The sequence below is a fragment of the Canis lupus genome, chromosome 7 (assembly GCF_011100685.1).
Source record: "Canis lupus familiaris isolate Mischka breed German Shepherd chromosome 7, alternate assembly UU_Cfam_GSD_1.0, whole genome shotgun sequence".
Classification (NCBI taxonomy): Eukaryota; Metazoa; Chordata; class Mammalia; order Carnivora; family Canidae; genus Canis; species Canis lupus.
This window is the reverse complement of record NC_049228.1, coordinates 39,212,342-39,230,597: the sequence shown is the minus strand read 5'-3', so window position 1 is coordinate 39,230,597 and position 18,256 is coordinate 39,212,342. Positions and strand designations below refer to the sequence as shown.

Sequence of the window (18,256 nt, the reverse complement as noted above, 5' to 3'; positions counted from 1 at the left end):
TCGTGTTGGGCTCTGCTCAGCCGGGAGTCTGCTTCTCCTTCTCCTCCCTGCTCGTGCTCTCTCTTTCTCTCAAATAAATAAATAAAATATTTTTAAAAAATAGTTTTTAAAAAGGGCATGGTTTCTAACCCAGCAGCAGGAATAGGGCAGGGGCTGCATAGCCTGCGGTCGGGGGGCCTGGCGGGCCTGGGGGGCAGGCTCCGGGGCAGGTGGACGTCTGCACATCTGGGCTGCCTGCAGGAGCCCTCCCAGAACTGTGGTGAGCCCCCAAAACCGAAAGCAAAGGGGTGGGGAGCTCTTCCGCCCTTTGTCAGGCACCTGAAGCTGAATTCAAGGAGAATAAAACAACATCTGACCCCTTTGTTTTCCATTCCAAGTTTTGAAACAGGAAGAACAGAGCAGGAGGGGGAAGGCTGCCCTGGCAGGAGGCTCACCCAGCCGCCTGGGGCACCTCCTTTGTTCCGGGGCTCCCTGAGGGAGGGGAGGGCCCATCAGTACCCTGGGGAGCGGCCAGGGCGTGGGAGGGCCACCCGGGGTGCAGCAACCTGCGTGTGCGCTGGCCTCTGCCCCACACCCAGGACGGGCGCCCTGCCATCACTGTACTGGGCTCTGTGTCCCTGTCATGCTATCGGCCGACATCTGTTGTGTCGATAAAACACAGACCCCCGCTGGGACAGAAAAGGCTAAGAAGAGCAGAAGAGGCGACTGTGCCACCCTGGGGACTGGATGGGCAGGGACATCCTGGCTCAGCACAGGGAGGAGCACTCAGCACGCGAGCTGGCTGAGTGCAGGGCAGCCCTGAGACAGGGGTGTCCATTCACAGAGACACACTGGAGGGGACACAGAGCAGGGACAGGGGAGCCACCCCCACGCAGCAGGGACTTGGGGCATGGGCAGGTATGAGGGACCAGGAGGCCAGCCGGGTGCAGCTCAAGCCCTGCCTGGGCCCCAAAGAGACAGGACAGGATTCAGGGATGCTTCCATGGATCCCCATGGAATCCCCAACCCTAGGGTTGGGATGGATCCCCATCGCTGAGATCCCCAACCCTGTGCCTGTGATGGCCCCACCGACTACAGGAGGAGGCTGTCAATGCAAACGGTGGGCCAGGCACCAGGCAGGCAATCTGAGGCTGCGGGGGTGGGGAGATCTCGCTCTGACTTCACTTCCTGGGGTGCAAGGTTATTGCAGGCGCTCCACGTGAGCAGGAAGTGGGCAGGCCCCGCGGCTCTGCCTGGTGGTTCATGAAAGAAAAAACAGACAAGTCATAACCTCTGCGGTTTGGTTCATGTTGCAACATGGAAACCAGGAAGCTTATCTCAGAGGGAGCCAAGGTCCCAACATGGGGCTGTGGGGCCTGGGCTGCTGAGGCTGAGGGAGCAGCCAGTCTCCATCCTGCAGGGGAAGCACCTGGTCCTGGTAGTGGGCAAAACTGGAACCCTTGGAATGGGCCCCCAGATGCAATCATGTCATCAGAATGGGCCAACTAGAACAGAGTTCACAAGAATGGCATCTTCTAAAACAAAAAACATGAGTTTGATTCTCCCTAAAAAAAAAAAAAAACCAGCCCCTCCCTGAGTTTGAGGTGAGTGAGAAGCATCTCAAGTAAGTGGGTGACAGGATGTGGGGACAGCTTGATGCCCTTGGGTGGGGACACAGGGCATCCCAGCGGGAGGGTCAACCTGACTTTCAAGCCTGTGAATCTGCTGGGTCTTGAAATCCTGTTGGGCATCAGACAGATGGTCAGGAACCGCCACCCCGATCAGCGAACACACCCACACTGCCAGAAAGGACTGCCTGCAGGTGCACCAGAGAAATGTCCTTCCTGGAAAACCGCAGGAAGAGACCAAAGTTTCAGTGGGGATGTGCTGGTTACGCACAGAAGTCCTGATGCTTAGTGACATGGAGCATCCTGGTGGAGCCAGAAGAGGACAAACCCTCTGACAGCCACACCAAAGGTGCCCTGAGGCATGGGCTGGGTGAGCCTCACTGGCTCCCATGGCTTTGGTGACCACTGGGGAGAGGAAGCCAGCCTCCCCACAGCCCTCTGCTACCTGCCACCCAGCCAGCAGGTAACTAAGACTGGCCAAACACGACTGGGAGTAAGAAACGCCTGCTCATAGTCTGCCAACATAGCCTCCTGAGTTTCTCGTTGTTTCGAAAGATGAGACAGCATAACCAGATTTCCAAGTGCCCCCCCACAGTGGATGCCACTGCTGCATCCCCGGTGCTCCTGGAGCGTGGGCACAGGCAGCTGCAAGACACCCTCCAGCGTGTGCACCCCGGGGTGAAGCACTTTGATCTTAATTAGCATCTAGGATTTAAAATAAATACCCAGTTCCTGGGGTAGGGAGGTAGCCAGGGGAGTCCCAGGAGGGGGGCTCTCAGGGTCTGGGGCAGATGGCCTCCAGAGGCCACATGGGGAGCTTAGCTGAGGGGGGGTCACCTCTACCCAGCTGCTGGGTGTGTCCTGGAAGCTGTCCCCCGGCCTGATAGGCCCGACCCTACTGACTTCTGAGAACAGAGACACCTGCTTGCGGGCTGTGCCTCTGGGGCTGCTGTGCATAAACACGGGGCTAAAGATGCAGGAGGATGGGCAGCCCGGGTGGCTCAGCAGTTTAGTGCTGCCTTCAGCCCAGGGCCTGATCCTGGAGTCCTGAGATTGAGTTCTACTTTGGGGTCCCTACATGGAGCCTACTTCTCCCTCTGCCTGTGTCTCTGCCTCTCTGTGTGTGTGTCTCTCATGAATAAATAAATAAAATCTTTTAAAAAATAAAAATTAAAAAATAAAGATCCAGGAGAACGATGCTGTTTTGCATGGGGTGAAGGGATTGTTTATATATGGGGAGGGAGGTACGTCTGCAGAGACCCCCAGCCCCCAACCTTTGGAGCCTGGCTGAAGGGACCTCCTGGGGGAGCTCTGCAGAGTGCTGGGTGGTTGGGGAGCTGGGGAGTTGGGGAGCCCAGCCCAGCGAGGAGCAGGTCCTTCTGCATCAGGGCCCTTGCTGTCTCTGGAACGTTTGGGAAAAGACTCCTTCCCGGGGCCAGTACTCATCCCGTACATTAAAGGGTTCATTGCAGAGACACTTTTAATATCCAAAATGTTGTTGCCTGCAAGCCGATACTACCGTCAGCGCCCTGCAGTGGATGGCCTGGCAAGCCCTGGCCCAGTCTTGGTGCAGTGAGCCTCCAGGAAGGAGTGCAGCCCTCGGGACACCAGGGAAGGGGACCTCAGGTCTTGTGGATCAATAGTGAACCAAGGTCTGCTCACTCAGGCCAACATCTGTGGAGCACCTGTGTGTGCAGGTGCTGGGCTACAGCCTGGCCACAGCCTCAGGAGAGACAGGGGTGGCAGTGGGCCACAGAGTGGGGACCTCACAACGGGACCCATCAGGTCCGGGAGGTCAGTCCCTGCAAGCCCTTTGGAGATTTCCCTGGTGCAATTTGCCAGGGGCTTCTGACGACCTCCTTCTCTAGCAGTTGAATACTTCTGGCGCCCCAGTCCTGCCTTGTGCCACCCACATGAATCCAGGTGAAAGAGATTTCTCCTGGGATGCCTGGGTGGCTCTGTGGTGGAATGTCTGCCTTCGGCTCAGGTTGTAATCCTGGGGTCCTGGGATCGAGTCCTGCATCAGGCTTCCTGCAGGGAGCCTGCTTCTCCCTCTGCCTATGTCTCTGCCTCTCTCTGTGTCTCATGAATAAATAAATAAAATCTTTTAAAAAACAAAAAAATTAAAAATAAAGACATTCCTTCTGAGAATGTTTTCAATAGTAAGGCTGTGACCAAAGAAAACACTTCCCAAAAGGGCAGAGGCGGTCACTACTCCTTCCATACCTACACCACCTCCCTCTCTGCCTGAGTTGCTGATTTAGGGGTCTCATGCAAAATAGAGAACAAAGCAAAACCAAACAGCCCCCTAGGGGCAGGGGGCCTGGACCTTGGTGCCCAGCCATCTCCCAGAGCCCTTGCCTGGTTGTCCACAGTGCCTCAGGCAGGATTCAGAGACTGGGGTGGACTCCTAGCACAACAGCACCCTAGGGGAGGCCCTGAGACTGGACTGGCCCCTCTGGGATGCCTTCCCAAGGAAGGGACCCCAGTGATGGTGCCCGCATGGATGGAAATACAACTACCACTGAATCAAAGCAACGGGCTGTTCCATGTGTAGAAGCTTGGCAGGGGAAGAAGGAAAGTCCCTGAATTTCCAGGGCACTCAGCCCTTGGTAGCTTTTGGTGACCACTCATCTGCAATGTCTCCTCTGATCATCACAATAACCAATGGGGAAAAGGAAAAGATACTTCTCACTCACTCTGTACAAGCACGCAAACAGGTGGTGCAGAGGTGCCTGCCGGGGCTGCTAGAAGGCAGAGTGGATGGAGCCAGAAGCCAGGCTCTTCTGCCCATCTGAACTCCACAGCCTCCTAACTGGCCCCCTTCTTCCATTCTTGCCCTGTAGGCTGCTTTCCATGCAGCCACCAACTGATTTTCTCTTCTGAAAACATGAGGCCAGGTCAGTCGTCTGCTTCCCATCTTTCACAGTGCTGCACAAAGCCCCTCCAAATCTGCCTTCCCCTCTGCCCTTCACTGGCCTCATCCCCTGCCTTATCCTCTCTGCTCACTCAGCTCCAGCCACCCTGGCCTCTTTGCTATTGGCTTCTACTTCAGGGCCTTTGTACATGCCGCCCTCTCTTCTAGAACCCTTCCCAGATACTCTGTCTCTCTCCCTCTCTTCTTCAAGTCTTGCCCTCATGATCTTTAAGCAAAGGAATGACCCAGATTATTATTTTTGTGTTCAAGGGACCCAGAAGAGCCCCCCAAAAATCCTGGAAAAGAACAAAGTGGAGAATTCACACTTTTTGATTCCCAAACTTATTCTCTATAGTACTCAAGACTGTGTTACCAGCACAGGGACAGACATATAGACCGATTAGATGGGATTAAGTCCAGAAATATACCCTCACATTTACAGTCAATTGATTTTTGACACGGGTGTCAATACAACTCAATAGAGAAAGAACAGTCTTTGCAACAAATGGCGCCGGGACAACTGGATACCAAAGTGCAAAAGAATGAAGTCGGACCCCTACCTCACACCATATGTAAAAATTAGCTCCAAGTGGATCAAGAGCTGGAATGATAAATCTTTTTTTTTTTTGGAATGATAAATTTAACAGGAAAATATAGTCATAAATTTTGTGAGATCAGATGAGGCAATGGTTTCCTACCGAAAGCATTAACAACCAAAGGGAAATCATAACTAAACTGGACTTCATCAAAATTAAAAGTGTTTGTACTTTCTAAAAGCCATTAAAGGACACTATCAAGAAAGTGAGACTACAACCCATAGAATGGGGAAACGTTTTCCAAATCAAGTATCTATTAACAGACTTGTTTTAAAAATACGTAAAGAATGCTTACAATTCAATAATAAGAAGATAAATAATCTGATTTTAGAATGGGCAAAAGATCTGAATAGACTCCAAAGAAGACATACCAAGGGTCAATAAGCATATGAAAAAATACATCATTGGTGTCGGAAAAATGTGAATCAAAGCCACACCACTTCACACTCACCAAGTACAGAGGAAGGAAGGAAGGAAGGAAGGAAGGAAGGAAGGAAGGAAGGAAGGAAGGAAGGAAAAGAAAGGAAAGGAAAGAAGAAAGAAAGACAGAAAGACAAGAGACAGAGAAATACCAAGTGTGGACAAGGATGTGGAGAAAACAACCCTCATGCTGTACAGAGAGGACTGTAAAATGGTGCAGTCACTTTGGGAAATAGTTCCTCAAAAGTTAAACCTTTGGTTACCATATGACCCCTAGGTATATGGAGGTATATGGAGAAATGAAAATGTATGTCCATACAAACACTTGTACGTAAATTTCATAGCAGCTTTATGCAGAACAGCGAAAAGAAGAAAAAACATATGGTGCCCAGTCCATCCCCTGGCGAATGGCTAAAGGAGATGCAGCATATCCGTACATGGAGTATTATGGGCCAGAAAAAGGGGTGAAAACATGGTACATTGTGGATGATACTTAAAAACATCAGGCTGAGTGAAAGAAGCCAGTCGCAAAAGACCACACAGTGTATGATTCCATTAATATAAAATGTCCAGGGCAGCCCGGGTGGCCCAGCGGTTTAGCGCCGCCGTCAGCCCAGGGCGTGATCCTAGAGACCCAGGATCGAGTCCCATGTCAAGCTGCCTGCATGGAGCCTGCTTCTCCCTCTGCCTGTGTCTCTGCCTCTCTCTCTCTCTCTGTGTCTCTCATGAATAAATAAATAAAATCTTTTTTAAAAATAAATAAAATGTCTGGAACAGGTGAATCCATATATACAGAAAGTAGATTGTGATTGCCTAGGGCTGGGGGTAGATGCAGAAATGGAGAGTGACTGTCAGGGTCATGGGGCTTCTTTTTGGGGGGATAGCAAAGTTCTGAAGTTGGTTGTGGTGATGGTTGCACACTGTGAATATACTACACATTACAAACCACTGATTATACATTTTAAATGAATGAAGTACACATATGTGAATTATATATCTCAATAAAGCTGGTTTTTTCTAAAGCTTTACCTATATTTGAGAGAGAGAGAAAAGGAGTACAGGAGGGAGGAGCAGAGGGAGAGGAGAGTCTCAGGCATACTCCACGGTGAGAGTGGATTTTTTTTTAAATTTTAAATACAATTTTTATTTAAAAACATAAATCAAGATTACAAAGTTTGACAAATAAAAATAGATATTTTAACTTACTATTTTTAAACAGTGCTCCCTCCTTATATATTTGTTCAAAACCCTCAATAACATGTTTAATTTTTTAAATAGCCTCAAAAAGTTAAATTGTGACAGACTAAAAACAGTTACTGTATTTTCAGGCTTTGACCAATATGAAAATAACCTCATTTGTTCAGAGAGACAAAAAGCATATACAAAATATTAAATCATGAATGTTGGCAAAAGTAATGTAAAGTATTTTCACTTGTTTAAATATAGGAAGCAATCAAAATGACATTTTTACATAGTAAGAGAACTTAATAATTTGAGAGAAAATAAAGTCTATTATTATATTTAAACAAACAAGGCCTATTTGGATGATGGTTTTAATTTTCCCAGTACTCTTCATGAAGCTTTTGTACTTGATGGCAATGGTGCCTTTCCTTTCTTCTTAGCAACCTTTTTCATCTTTATCTTTTCTTGGTATTGTCTTTCAAAGAAAGCCGTGTCATCCTCCGCAGGTCTCTTTATGGAGGAAACTTGGCTACTCGTACCTACATCTGTCCGTGTTCCTGGAGAAGAACGAGATGATGCTTGTAATGCTGTTAGAAATGGGTGGTCCATGGCTGTAACCGGAGAGTCTAAAAGTCCAATTGAAGGCGCACCAAGCCCACTGTCATCTCATCGCACGTAGCCTTCTGCCAGTGGGCTGAAGCCAGTTCAGCCTCCCATCGCTGCACAAGGAACATCCTGTCCCACTGGTTTGCCCTGAGCCAGTCTTTGGTGCTTAGGTTCCACTACTGTGTCATGAGCATATGCAGGCTGACCGCAAGCACAAGCGAAGCAACTATGGAATCCTGAACACTTGGAACAGACGTTGCATATAAAGCCTGGCGCAGTGCTGTGCTGAGCCACAAAGTGCTTGCACCTGCAGCGAATGGGCCGCATCCCCGCCCCAGAGGGACGAAGAGGTAAGTCCTGCGGGAGCAGCCGGCTGTGGAATCGTTTCAAAGTCAGTTTTATGTTGTGTATACCTATGTGTACAAAAACACAGTGTCTCTGGCCCCACAAGCTTACAATCCATTCCAGTTGGTGATGGCCAGCTCACAAATAACCTGTTCTGCAAGTGCATCAGTAATGGGTGGGTTTGTTTTTTGTTTGTTTGTTTGTTTGTTTGTTTGTTTTTTGGTATTCTTCATATTCCTCAGGAGTAAAAAGTTTCCCTCCATCGTCCTCACCAACAATTCCCCGGTACTCCAGGTACGTCCAGGGCGCGGCGGTGCGGGAAGGCAAGGTCAGCTGCTCGGTGGGGAAGTGAGAGGCAGCTGCCAGGCGCACCGGCCCGCGGGGGCCCCCCACGCACCCGAGCGTGGATGTTTAATTGCCTAAGCCACCCAGGGGCCCCCCCGCTGTTGTGTTTTTAAGGCGGTCTCCAGCCGGACTGGAGCAGGGAGAGCAGGAGGGTAAAGGTAGGGAGGTATTGAGGTCATTTTGGGTGGAAATGACAAAGGTCCGTGTCCAGGCTGTGGCAGTGAGGGATCCAGGCAGGACTGGGAGCAGGATCCAGGGGGAGGTGGATCCCAAGGATGGAGTCACTGGACATGCAGGTGGCTCCTGCTTACTGAGTGCTCACCTGTGCGGTGGCCCCATAGGGCACCTCCTCCTTTATTTCTTCTTCCCGTGACTCTGCAAGAAGGGCACACGTTTTGTGCTGTGAAACTGAGGCTCAGAGGGGTTTCTGGGTTCCACCCTACATCCAGGGTTCCTTCCTGCCCCCTTCCCGGTCTCCAGAATTCTGGACTTCTGCTGGGGACTGGGGGGTGGGTGGGGAGTGGGGGGACTGGGGGGCAGGTGTGGGGGTGGTTGGGGGCAGGTGTGGGGTGGGGGGGCAGAGGGCAAGTGGGGGAGCAGAGGGGCAGTTGGGGAGGGGCCAGAGGCAGGTGTGAGGTTGGGGGGCTGGAGGGCAGGTAGGGGGGCTGGGGGGCAGGTGTGGGGGTGCTTGGGGGTGCTGGGGGCGAGGTATGGGATAGGCGGGCAGGGGAAGCTCAGAGGGGCCAGAGGGGCTGCATTCAGGCACATAAAAACCCAACTGGCCAAAGACACACGAAACAATCTGCTAAAAATAAACTCCCTGAGGAAAACCCTCCTATGGCTCTATAAGCCCCACCGCTCCCTCCACGCGGTGTGCTGGGGTCTGGGGGAGCCATGTCCAGGGGTATTGGCCAGCATCCCTCTCCCCTGCAGCCCCGAACCCTGAGGAGGTGTCCCCCTGCCCGCCCCTGCACCTCCCCTCCCTCCAGCCCAGGGAGCACAAGGTGGGCCATCTGGGCAGAGGAGACTGGGGAACCCAGCAGGCCAGGTCCAGGGGCGCAGGGTGCAGACAGGACAGGCGGATGGGGCACATGCAGTTGGGCTCTGGGGGCAGGGAGCATGGGAGGGACGGAGGGACCGTCCCAGACGGAGGCCCTGGGATCCTGGCTGGCATGGGGGAGGGCATAAACCACTCCCCACCCCCCACCTGGCACAGGTTGTGTCAATAAACTTTTATTGGAACACCGTCCCGCCTACCGTTGCAGCGGGCAAGCGCACCTCAAGTCTGTGCACCTGACTCTGCAGAGAAGGTTTGCCGCCCCCTGCTGTAGACAGTCTTTCACCCCTGAGCAAGAATGAGTGGACCAGGCCTTGCCTGCGCCCTGCAGGCCACTGGGACTGAGTGGGGCTGGAGGCAGGGCACAGGCTGGGGGACAGGCGACCACCTGTGGCTGCCCCCCGTGGGGGCAGGTGCCGACCTGAGCGGGGCTGGTCAGGACCGAGGGGGGCTTGGCTTTACAGGAATGGCTGAAGGATCCCCCACCAGCAGTGGCTGCCTGAGGCCCTGGGTTGGGAAGGAGTCTGAGGTCATTCTACTTAGGAGGAAGATGTCACTGCGTCATAACCTCTCGTGGAGAAGGGCCGAGGAGGTAGAGACACAAGGACCCCATATCTTCCCCTTAAATTAAAATGTCTGCGTCCACTGAGTTGAAAATAAAGCTTGACCACTGGAATTTCTTCTTGGCTGAAAAATAAAAGACGTCATCTTGGGATCTGCTCAGGTCTGAAAATTCTGAGCAATTTCTTTGTTCCTCTTGTTGACAAGCCTGTGGAGGCTGGTCTGGGCATCTGTCCAGACCCGGGCCCCCGCCTGCAAGCCCACCCCGCATCCTGAAGGAGGAAGCGGCAGGCAGTGGGGGCCAGAGGGGTGTGGCTGCGAGGTAGGGGGGCCACAGAGATGGGGGGAGGGGCGTGGCTGCAGAGTGGGGGGCTGCCTGGCTGCAGGCCCCAGAGACCAGCACCACCAGCAGAGTCCACTGGGCGGCAGCTCCCAGGCAAAGGGAGCCACGCGGCCTGGATGGAGCTGGCAAGAGGCCTGGGCCTGTGAATGTGGCCTCTGTAAATGCTGCAAAGAGAAGCGGCAGTACTGATCCCCAGGGGGATCTGGGTGTCCCTGAGAGCAGGCCCTAGAGGCCTGGGAGGGACACCCGAGCCTTGCGGTTCAGACGACATGGGGGCCTGGCGGGGACAGGAAGTAAGATCTGAAACAGTGACAGGACCACGCGGGGTCAGCCCAGGCTCCCAGGCTTGGGGCAGGAAATAGGAAGCCTCATCTCTCTGGTGAGCCCAGGGGGCGTGGGGGTGCCTCCCGGACTAGTGCCCACATGTCCCCCATGGGCTACCCAGGACTCGGGACTCACCCCCTGAACCCCGGCACCTCCCTGAGACATGTTCAGCTGCAAGCGAACAGCAGGATGGCTGTAAAATGAACTGTCTGCACAGAAGGAACACAATGAGAGGAACGTCCCCTCCTCCCACTGGGAAGGACACACAGGCTTTGTGTCCCTTGGCCAGGCTCTCAGAGGGAGAAGGAGGGACGGGAGGGAGATGGGAGCGGCTTCTCTGTGCTTTGGGGGTGCCCAGCCCAAGAAGAACCCCTGGGTTCTGGGGTTCCTGGGGCCCAGTGATGGGGGCACCTAGGCTCCTCCAGAGGGAAGGCCAGGCTGCCCAGGGGATGCGGCAATGTCCCCTCTGTGGGTGAGCCCGCAGGGTTTCCTGGGGCCAGAGCAGAGCAGGGGACCACTGTGCCGACCTGTGGCAGGCCAGGGAGACCCTGGGGGGCGGGTGATGCTCAGGGAGCAGAGGGAGTGGCAATGGCTGCACAGGACTATATAGCCCAGGCGTGCCCCCCCGAAAGCCTCAGTGTCCCCATGAACCAGAAGGGGTCCCCAGAAACTGAACGTGGATGATCCCCCTCAGGGAGGTGCAGGCTTGAGTCAGATTAATTTAGTTTAGAAAACGAAGTTCGCGGCTTTCACATTTCAGCATCACAGTGTTGTTAGGTGGCCACGCGAGTGATGGAGACCCTCACTTTTACCCCAAAAGGCAATTCGTCGGGAGGAGGATGAGTGAGCAGAAAAGATCTAAATGTGGCATGGTGTCCGGGCATGGGGACGCCAGCGAGAGCCCAGCAGAGCCCCCTTTGCTCTCTCTGCAGCATCTCCCCTGGGCCTGGGGCCTCACCAGAGCACTCACACCAGCAGGGCCCCGTGGGCACTTGCCATGTGCCAAGCACAGAGCTGACCATTCTACGTGGGCTGTTTAATCGTCACGGCAACCTGGTGAGGTAGGCATTATCGTCGTTACCCCCAGTCTACAGATGTGGGACCAAGGCACAGAGAGGTCGAGTAACTCACCAAAGACCACACAGTCAGGACACAGAGTCAGGAATCTCTCCACCGCTCTGCTGTGGCCTCCATCAGGAACTGGGCGGCCACCCCGAATGTGTCCCCTCCCAAACACCTGACAAGTCACCGGGGAGGACAGGCAGGAAGAGGCAGATGGGCTACTGTCACACACCTGTGCGTATAACTGTTTACATGGCCACCCATTTCCTCTTCTCAGCCACACATAAGTGAAAGGCCTGGGGCCTCTGCCTGGGCCACAGCAGGTGCTGGGAGTGATGCAGGGGCCGTGTCGCTCTCCTGGACCTTGGCACGGTGGGGGGAGAGGGCTGCAGGCCCGGCTGGAGCCAGGGCACCAAAGTCAGATAAGAACCAACTTCACACAGGGCCTTCTGATCAAATCTGATGTCCCATCTCTCCAAGTTCTGCCACTCAAAGCCACCAGAAGAGGGGCGCAGAGCAAAGTCACTGTGTCCCTGGTGCAGGACCGTAAACCAACCGCTGAGCCTGCAGGGAGCCGCCCTCTCTGCGGCTGGCCACCCGTTTCCTGCCTGACTTCTGTGTCAGGGTGGAGGCCGGTGTGCAGTGGAGCTGCCCAGAGACCTTCCCCTGCCCCTGCGGCTGGGGCCCCCTGCGTCCTGTCCCGGGAGGCCTGGGGATCAAGGTGCCACACAGAGAGGGCTGGGGGCTCTCCAAGGCCGCTGGGAGGTGACAAGGGGCTCCTCGGGGTCAAGGTCTGGACCAACCATCCCACCTGCAGAAGAGCAGGGGAGCTTCCTGGCCCCGAGGACAGGACCGGGCTAATCGTTCCTTCTCTCTCTTGCTTGCTCTTCCAAACCGGAAGAAAGGAACTTGAGCTTCAGCTCAGGATGGACGGGAGCTCCACGCCTGCAGGGAGAGCGGAGGGAGGACTGGAAGGGGGGTCAGAGCCAGAGGTCCGGGTGGGAGGCCCCTCTCTGAGAAGGAATGGCCACGGGCCTGGGCGCACCTGCTCCTTGGGCTCCTTCCAGAAACACACGGAACGGAAAACCAGGCACCTCCGTGCAGCCGGGAAGGACTGTGTGCTCCTCAGATGAGGCCCTGAGAGAGGCCTGGAGGGGTTATCGGGCAGTGGCAGGAGGGGTTTGCACCTGGTGACCCCAGGGGCTTCCCAGCTCCACCTCTAAGACTGGGAGTTGAACCCCCTGCATGCACTGCGTGTAGATAATTCCAGAAGGAGGAGGGAGTACGGCAACACCCCGAGGGCTTCTCCAGGACGACAAACCTGTGTCCACTTCACCACCTAGTAAATCACAGGCAGGGCCCAGCAGGTGCCGGTAAGGAGCTCACAGCAACATCCAGGCTACAGCGCACTGGCCCTTGGGCGCTTCCTCCCCCAGGGCCCTTGCACCTGCTGCGCCCCTGCCTACACCTCCCTCCAGGTCTGCGCTGCTCACCTCGGTTTCATTCGGGTCTCTGCCAGAACATTCCCCAGTGGGCTTTCCTGATGGGTGAACAGGCCTCAGTGCCGTCCGGCTACGTCCTGTACTTTGTTCGGGAAATACTTCTGCTAGATAAGTATCTTGGAGCTGGGATGGCTGGGGGGTCGGTTTGTGTCCCACTCTGAAATCCATATGTGATATCTGAGCCCCAGCACCCTGACATGTGGCCTCCTTTGGAGATGGGGGCTGTGAGGTCACAGCAAACATCTGTTGGTCTCTGCCCCTGGCTCCTGACACAGGCAGGGCCCCCGGAACCCTTCCCATTTCCTAGGTGACGAGTGTACCCTGTTCTAATGAGGCAACTTTGGGTGGGCTCCCAGGTGGAGGCGGTCCCGGGAAGGCCAATCTCCTCCTCTTAATCAGACCTGGCCCATTCCCTGGAGAAGGCACAGGGGCTGAAATGGACTTTGTGGCCGGGAGGTGGTCCAGGGGCAGGGAGGTCCTGGGGGTGGCCTGAATCCCATATGACCAGCGTCCTCCCAGGAGGGGGTCTAGACGCAGACACAGAGGCAGGGAAGCCCATGAAGACACGGGTGGAGGACAGCCGTGTACAGGTCAGGGAGGGCCCGGGGAAGGAGCCAACCTGCCCATACTGGATGTGGCTTTGCGGCCTCCGTTCTGTGGGTGGGGACACCCGGTTACCCGGCTGGCCAATCCAGGGCCCCCATCCCTCTGTTAATGCAGGTGGGGGTCCCCCAAGGACACGTCTGTGGTGAAGCCCCAGGGTGACCCCTTCCCTCCTGCTGAGGAACGGGCTCCTCCTGGCTCAGGAAAGCTGCTTGGCGCCACCTGGTTGGGGCCCCAGCCCCCAGGGCTGGCCGGGGCGGCGGGGGGCAGGGGGGCCGCACTTGCTCTTACACCAGCCTCGCTGGGGAGTTTGGGGACCAGCCGCAAAATGCTCCCTGGGAGCCCAGAGTAGGACTGTCAGGTTGTGCGGCCGGAGGAGAGATGGGACCAGCCAGTCGGAGAAGGGCGTGCGGCCCGTGGCGAAGCCGGGAGGTGGGCTCCCGTGTTCGCGGAGCGCGGCCGTGCACCAGGGCGGCTCGGAGGCCGCTGGCACCTGGGGTGGTGCCCTGCCCCGCTGCCCTCTGCGCCGGCACCCCGCACGGCACCTGCACGCAGGTGGCGCTCAACAAGTGCTTGGCGCTTTGGCCTCCGTCTGAGGCTCAGAGGAAGGAGGTCCCTTGCAGGCGCCGAAGCGGTCTGCTCGGTGGCGGGCACTTGGAGCCCGCGTTTCCACCAGACGGGCGGGTCAGGAGCTCTGGATTCCCCACCAGTTGCCAGGTGGCCGCGGCTGGGGCACCTTGGGCGACTCCTGCCACCTGCTCCGCAAATGGAAGAGCCCGGGTCCCCCCGGGGCAGCATCTGGCCCCAAGATCCCTTCCCAGCCTCCGGTGGGCGGTGGTGCGGGGCCTGAAGGGCGTCCCCAGGGGGAGAGCTCCCCGAGGGAAGGAGGGAGACCCCCCAGCACCGGCCGCCAGGTCAGGGCTTCAGGTACATCGCACGGAGCTGCTGCGGACAGAATGTGTGTGGGCCCCCTGCCCCCCAGATTCGTAGGTTGAACCCCAGCCCCCAACGGGATGTTAAGAGGAGCCTCTGGGCGGTGAGGGGTCATGAGTGGGGGGTTAGTGGCCGTGTGAGAGAGGTCACAGAGGCTCCCCTGGCCCTTAAGCCACATGAGGGCTGCTTGGGACCAGCCACCAGCTTGGACTCCAGCCTAGGATGGTGACAAATGAACTTAGCGAAAGCCCCCGAGCTGATGCGCTTATGCCACAACACGTATATGGACCAACATGAGAACAGGTTGCTTCTTAGTGTCTTTTAAAGAAATAAATGCCCGTTTTCAGTGACTGTCACCTTGTGCCCACCTGGGGACCCTAAGCCTGAAGAATGTGGGGATGGGCACAGAGGGGTGGCGGTCCTAGAGCTCTCTGCCCAGGGAGCACCCAGATATCTGGAAGGGAGGCCCCAGCACCCTTAAACCTGTAACTGGCCCTACTGCAGGCAACCCAGGAGAGAGATGGACACCAGGGGGCAGAGTGACGCTGTGGCCAGTCCGTGACCCGCACACCAGGCCTGGACTCCTGCGAGGACAGGTTGGAGGTGAGTGAGCAGCCCAGGGCCAGCACTGTCACCCTGCTCCCATCCTGCCTCTTCCACTCAAGCACCCCAGCCAGTCTCACGGAGCACGCGCTGTGCTTGGGCCCCAGGGACACCAGTCGAGAGGGACGGGACCACCTGAGCCCTCAGCCCATTGCTCACCATGGCCCAGAAAGGTGGGAGACTGGGAGGGCCACCCAGGAGGGCCCTGCAGCCCCCAGTCCCCTCCCCAGGGCAGGGGTGGCCTCTCGGGAGGGCTCAGGGCTGTGGAGCTCAAGCCCCACTCCACCCCTAGCTGGGGTCTAGACAGGCCGCTGGGACCAACCTAGAAGGGTGTGCCCAGCACAGGGAGGGTCGTCGGCGGATGGCTAACCTGAGGGTGGGCTTGGCCCCAGCTTCGGAGCCATGGTCAGGGTCATCTTGTTGCCCCTCCAGCCAGAGACTGAAGGAGGCAAGGCCGGAGAGCCTGGCCACATGTGCCCTCTGATGGGCCCCCACTCCCCTTTCCTTCCCCTGGGGCAGCTCCCCTCACTCCTGCTCCCCTCCAAAGCCCTGTGCCTCGGTTTCCCTGACACTGCACAAGGGGATGGTGACCCCCCTAGGCCCGAGCTGACGGGGCACCAGGATCAGGAATGGGGCCCCCCATCCCCTGCTGGCCTCAGTGTCCACAACAGAGATGCTTCCACTGAAATCAAAACGCAATCCCCCAGAGGAGACCCAGGGGCATAACCAGCAAACCAAACCAGCTGGTTGTCCCAGGAGTCACCCCTGCCTGCTGGGCACTCCCTCCCTCCTCCCTTGCTGGGGATCAGGGCACTGCCCCGAGTCACCAGGCACTGGGACGCATCTGCCCACTCGCCTCGTCCTCCCCCACAGGCCTGCGGCTCCCTGGTCACATGCCCAGGTGGGATTCGGTCCCGTGGTATGTCTGTCCCCAAGACAAGGACACTGCACGGCCTCAGAAGCCAGGCGCCTGGACCCTCCTCCCCTCACAGCCCCTCCACCCTCAGGTCCTCCCCTATTCTGGCCACTCAGTCTGATCGTGCTGTGGTTTGCTGGTGGCTTCCACAGAGTGGGGTACCCAGGGCCCAGCACCGCCCTTGGGGGTGGGAGGGTCAGCTGGGTCCAGCACGGCTCTGCACACACCGTCCCGTGGACGCACCTTGGGGTCCCGTCAGCCCTCCTGGACTCGGTGCCGACCGTGGAAACTGCCGGGCTGCACGTCCCATCTCAGTCCTTTCCACCAAACACACCTTAGCCTCAGTTTCCTTAACTGTCGGAGGACGGAGGTAGCACCTGCCAAGTGCAAGCCACATCGGGGAAAGAGGCGAGAAGGGCTGGTGGCCACCAGGGGCACCCGAGCGCCGCCACCCAGGGCAGCCAGTCGGGGGCGGGGCCCTTGCACCTGCCACCGCTGGGCCGACCCGCAGCACCTGCCCAGGGACGCTGGCCGTCCTCTCCTTGCGCCTCCCCCGCCCTCCTGGAAGGCCCAGTGTGTCGGGCGGCCCACTCCCCGGACGCACATGCAAACCCCAGGTGCTGTGGCCAATGAGCAGGGCAAAGGGCACCTGGTGGGAACAGTGGGGACGGCGACTGGGAAGGATGCTTGTTTGCTGAAAGAATGGAGATGACCGGAGCCCGGCCACGGCCAAGAATACGACAGAGCGGAGTCGGCTCTCTCCACACAGTCTCTGCCGCTCACCTGGCCTCTGGTGTCTCACGCTGACCCTCACCGTCGTCCTGTTCCCCACTCCCAGGACGGGGTCCCCTCTGAGGAGAATGACAAGCTGGCCCAGGTGGTAAAGTTAATGGGTCAGGGGGGTGACACATGGGACACAAAACAGATATCTGACTCCCAGCTCTTCCTCTTGGCAACGACCTCTTTCTGGTCTGACGGGGAAGGCACAAATGCTCACACAACCCCCTTCCTCTTCGTGGGGGATGAAGCCAAGGGTCAGCACTTTGACCTGGCTTAGCTGGGAGAAAAAGTCCCATTTCCAAAGTGTCTGTCATGTCCCTGGCAGCCAAGGGAATGTCAGGAGGACACATCTATGACGGTTAAATTTTTTAAAGATTTTATTTACTTATTCATGAGAGACACAGAGAGAGAGAGGCAGAGGCACAGGCAGAGGGAGAAGCAGGCTCCAGGCAGGGAGCCCAATGGACTCGATCCCAGGACCTCAGCATCACACCCTGGGCCAAAAGCAGGCGCTCAACCACTGAGCCACCCAGGAGTCCCTATTTTTTAATTTTTTTGAGGAACCTCCACACTGTTTTCCACAGTGACGGCACCAGTTTGCATTCCCACCAACAGTGCAGGAGGGCTCCCCTTTCTCTGCATCCTCGCCAACACCTGTCGTCTCCACTTTGCTTATTTTTTTTTTCCACTTTGCTTATTTTAGCCATTCTGACAGGTACAAGGTAGGATCCCACTGTGGTTTTGATTCTCATCTCCCTGATGATCAGTGATGATGAACATCTTTTCATGTGTCTGTTGGCCATCTGGATGTTTTCTTTGGAGACATGTCTATTCTGATCCTCTGGAGTTGTAGGAGTTCTTTATATACTTTGGGTACTAGCCCCTCATCAGATGTATGATTTGCAAATATTTTTGCCCATTCCGTAGATTGCCTTTTTGGTTTGTTTCCTTTGCTGTGCAGAAGCTTTTTAATGTGATGTAATCCTACTTACTAACTTTTACCTTCCTTTGGTGTTGGGAATGGCTTATCAGGTAGCAATGGATGGTCTCTGCCACACTCTGCCTCCCAGCCTAGAGGCTGGACTAGACCCTGCAAGGGCTTGTAAGGAATTCAGACGCGGTTTTGGGTACAGCAGGGAGCAGGAGGGACGGACTCTGAGCTGCATGTAGTGAGGCTGCTTCCATGGCCCGTATGCAGGCAAGGGAGGAGAGAGGGCAGGGACACTATTTTAGGGGGTCCTGGGAGGAGCTGTGAGGGGCTCACGCAGCCCCAGGTAAGGAGAGCCAGCAGATGAACCACAAGGAACTGGGCCACAGGGGGAGCGTAGCCTGAGGCGATGGTCTGGAGACAGAGGTGCCACAGGTGGCAGATGGCCAGGTCATGCCCAGCCAGGGGGTGCTTGCAGGTGTTGAGCTCCAGAGGCATACCCAGCAGCCCTGGGCATGTAGGCAGAGGGCCAACCTTCCAGCACACTGAGACTGCGAGAAGCTGCTGGGAAAGGAGGGTGGCCACCCTGCATGCTCCTTGTGACTCGGCATTCAGGGCCCCTGACA

At 56.4% G+C, this 18,256-nt stretch overlaps 1 long non-coding RNA gene and 1 pseudogene across 1 annotated transcript; one reads left to right on the top strand and one right to left on the bottom strand.

Annotated features, from left to right (window-relative positions):
- Positions 1-6,233: 6,233 nt before the first annotated feature.
- Positions 6,234-11,869, bottom strand: LOC119876440 (annotated as a pseudogene).
- On the top strand, positions 7,541-17,173 carry LOC119876441. Its single transcript, XR_005362289.1, has 4 exons — positions 7,541-7,678; positions 11,236-11,364; positions 14,908-15,006; positions 15,880-17,173. It is a non-coding gene; the product is annotated as an uncharacterized LOC119876441 (long non-coding RNA).
- Positions 17,174-18,256: the final 1,083 nt, after the last annotated feature.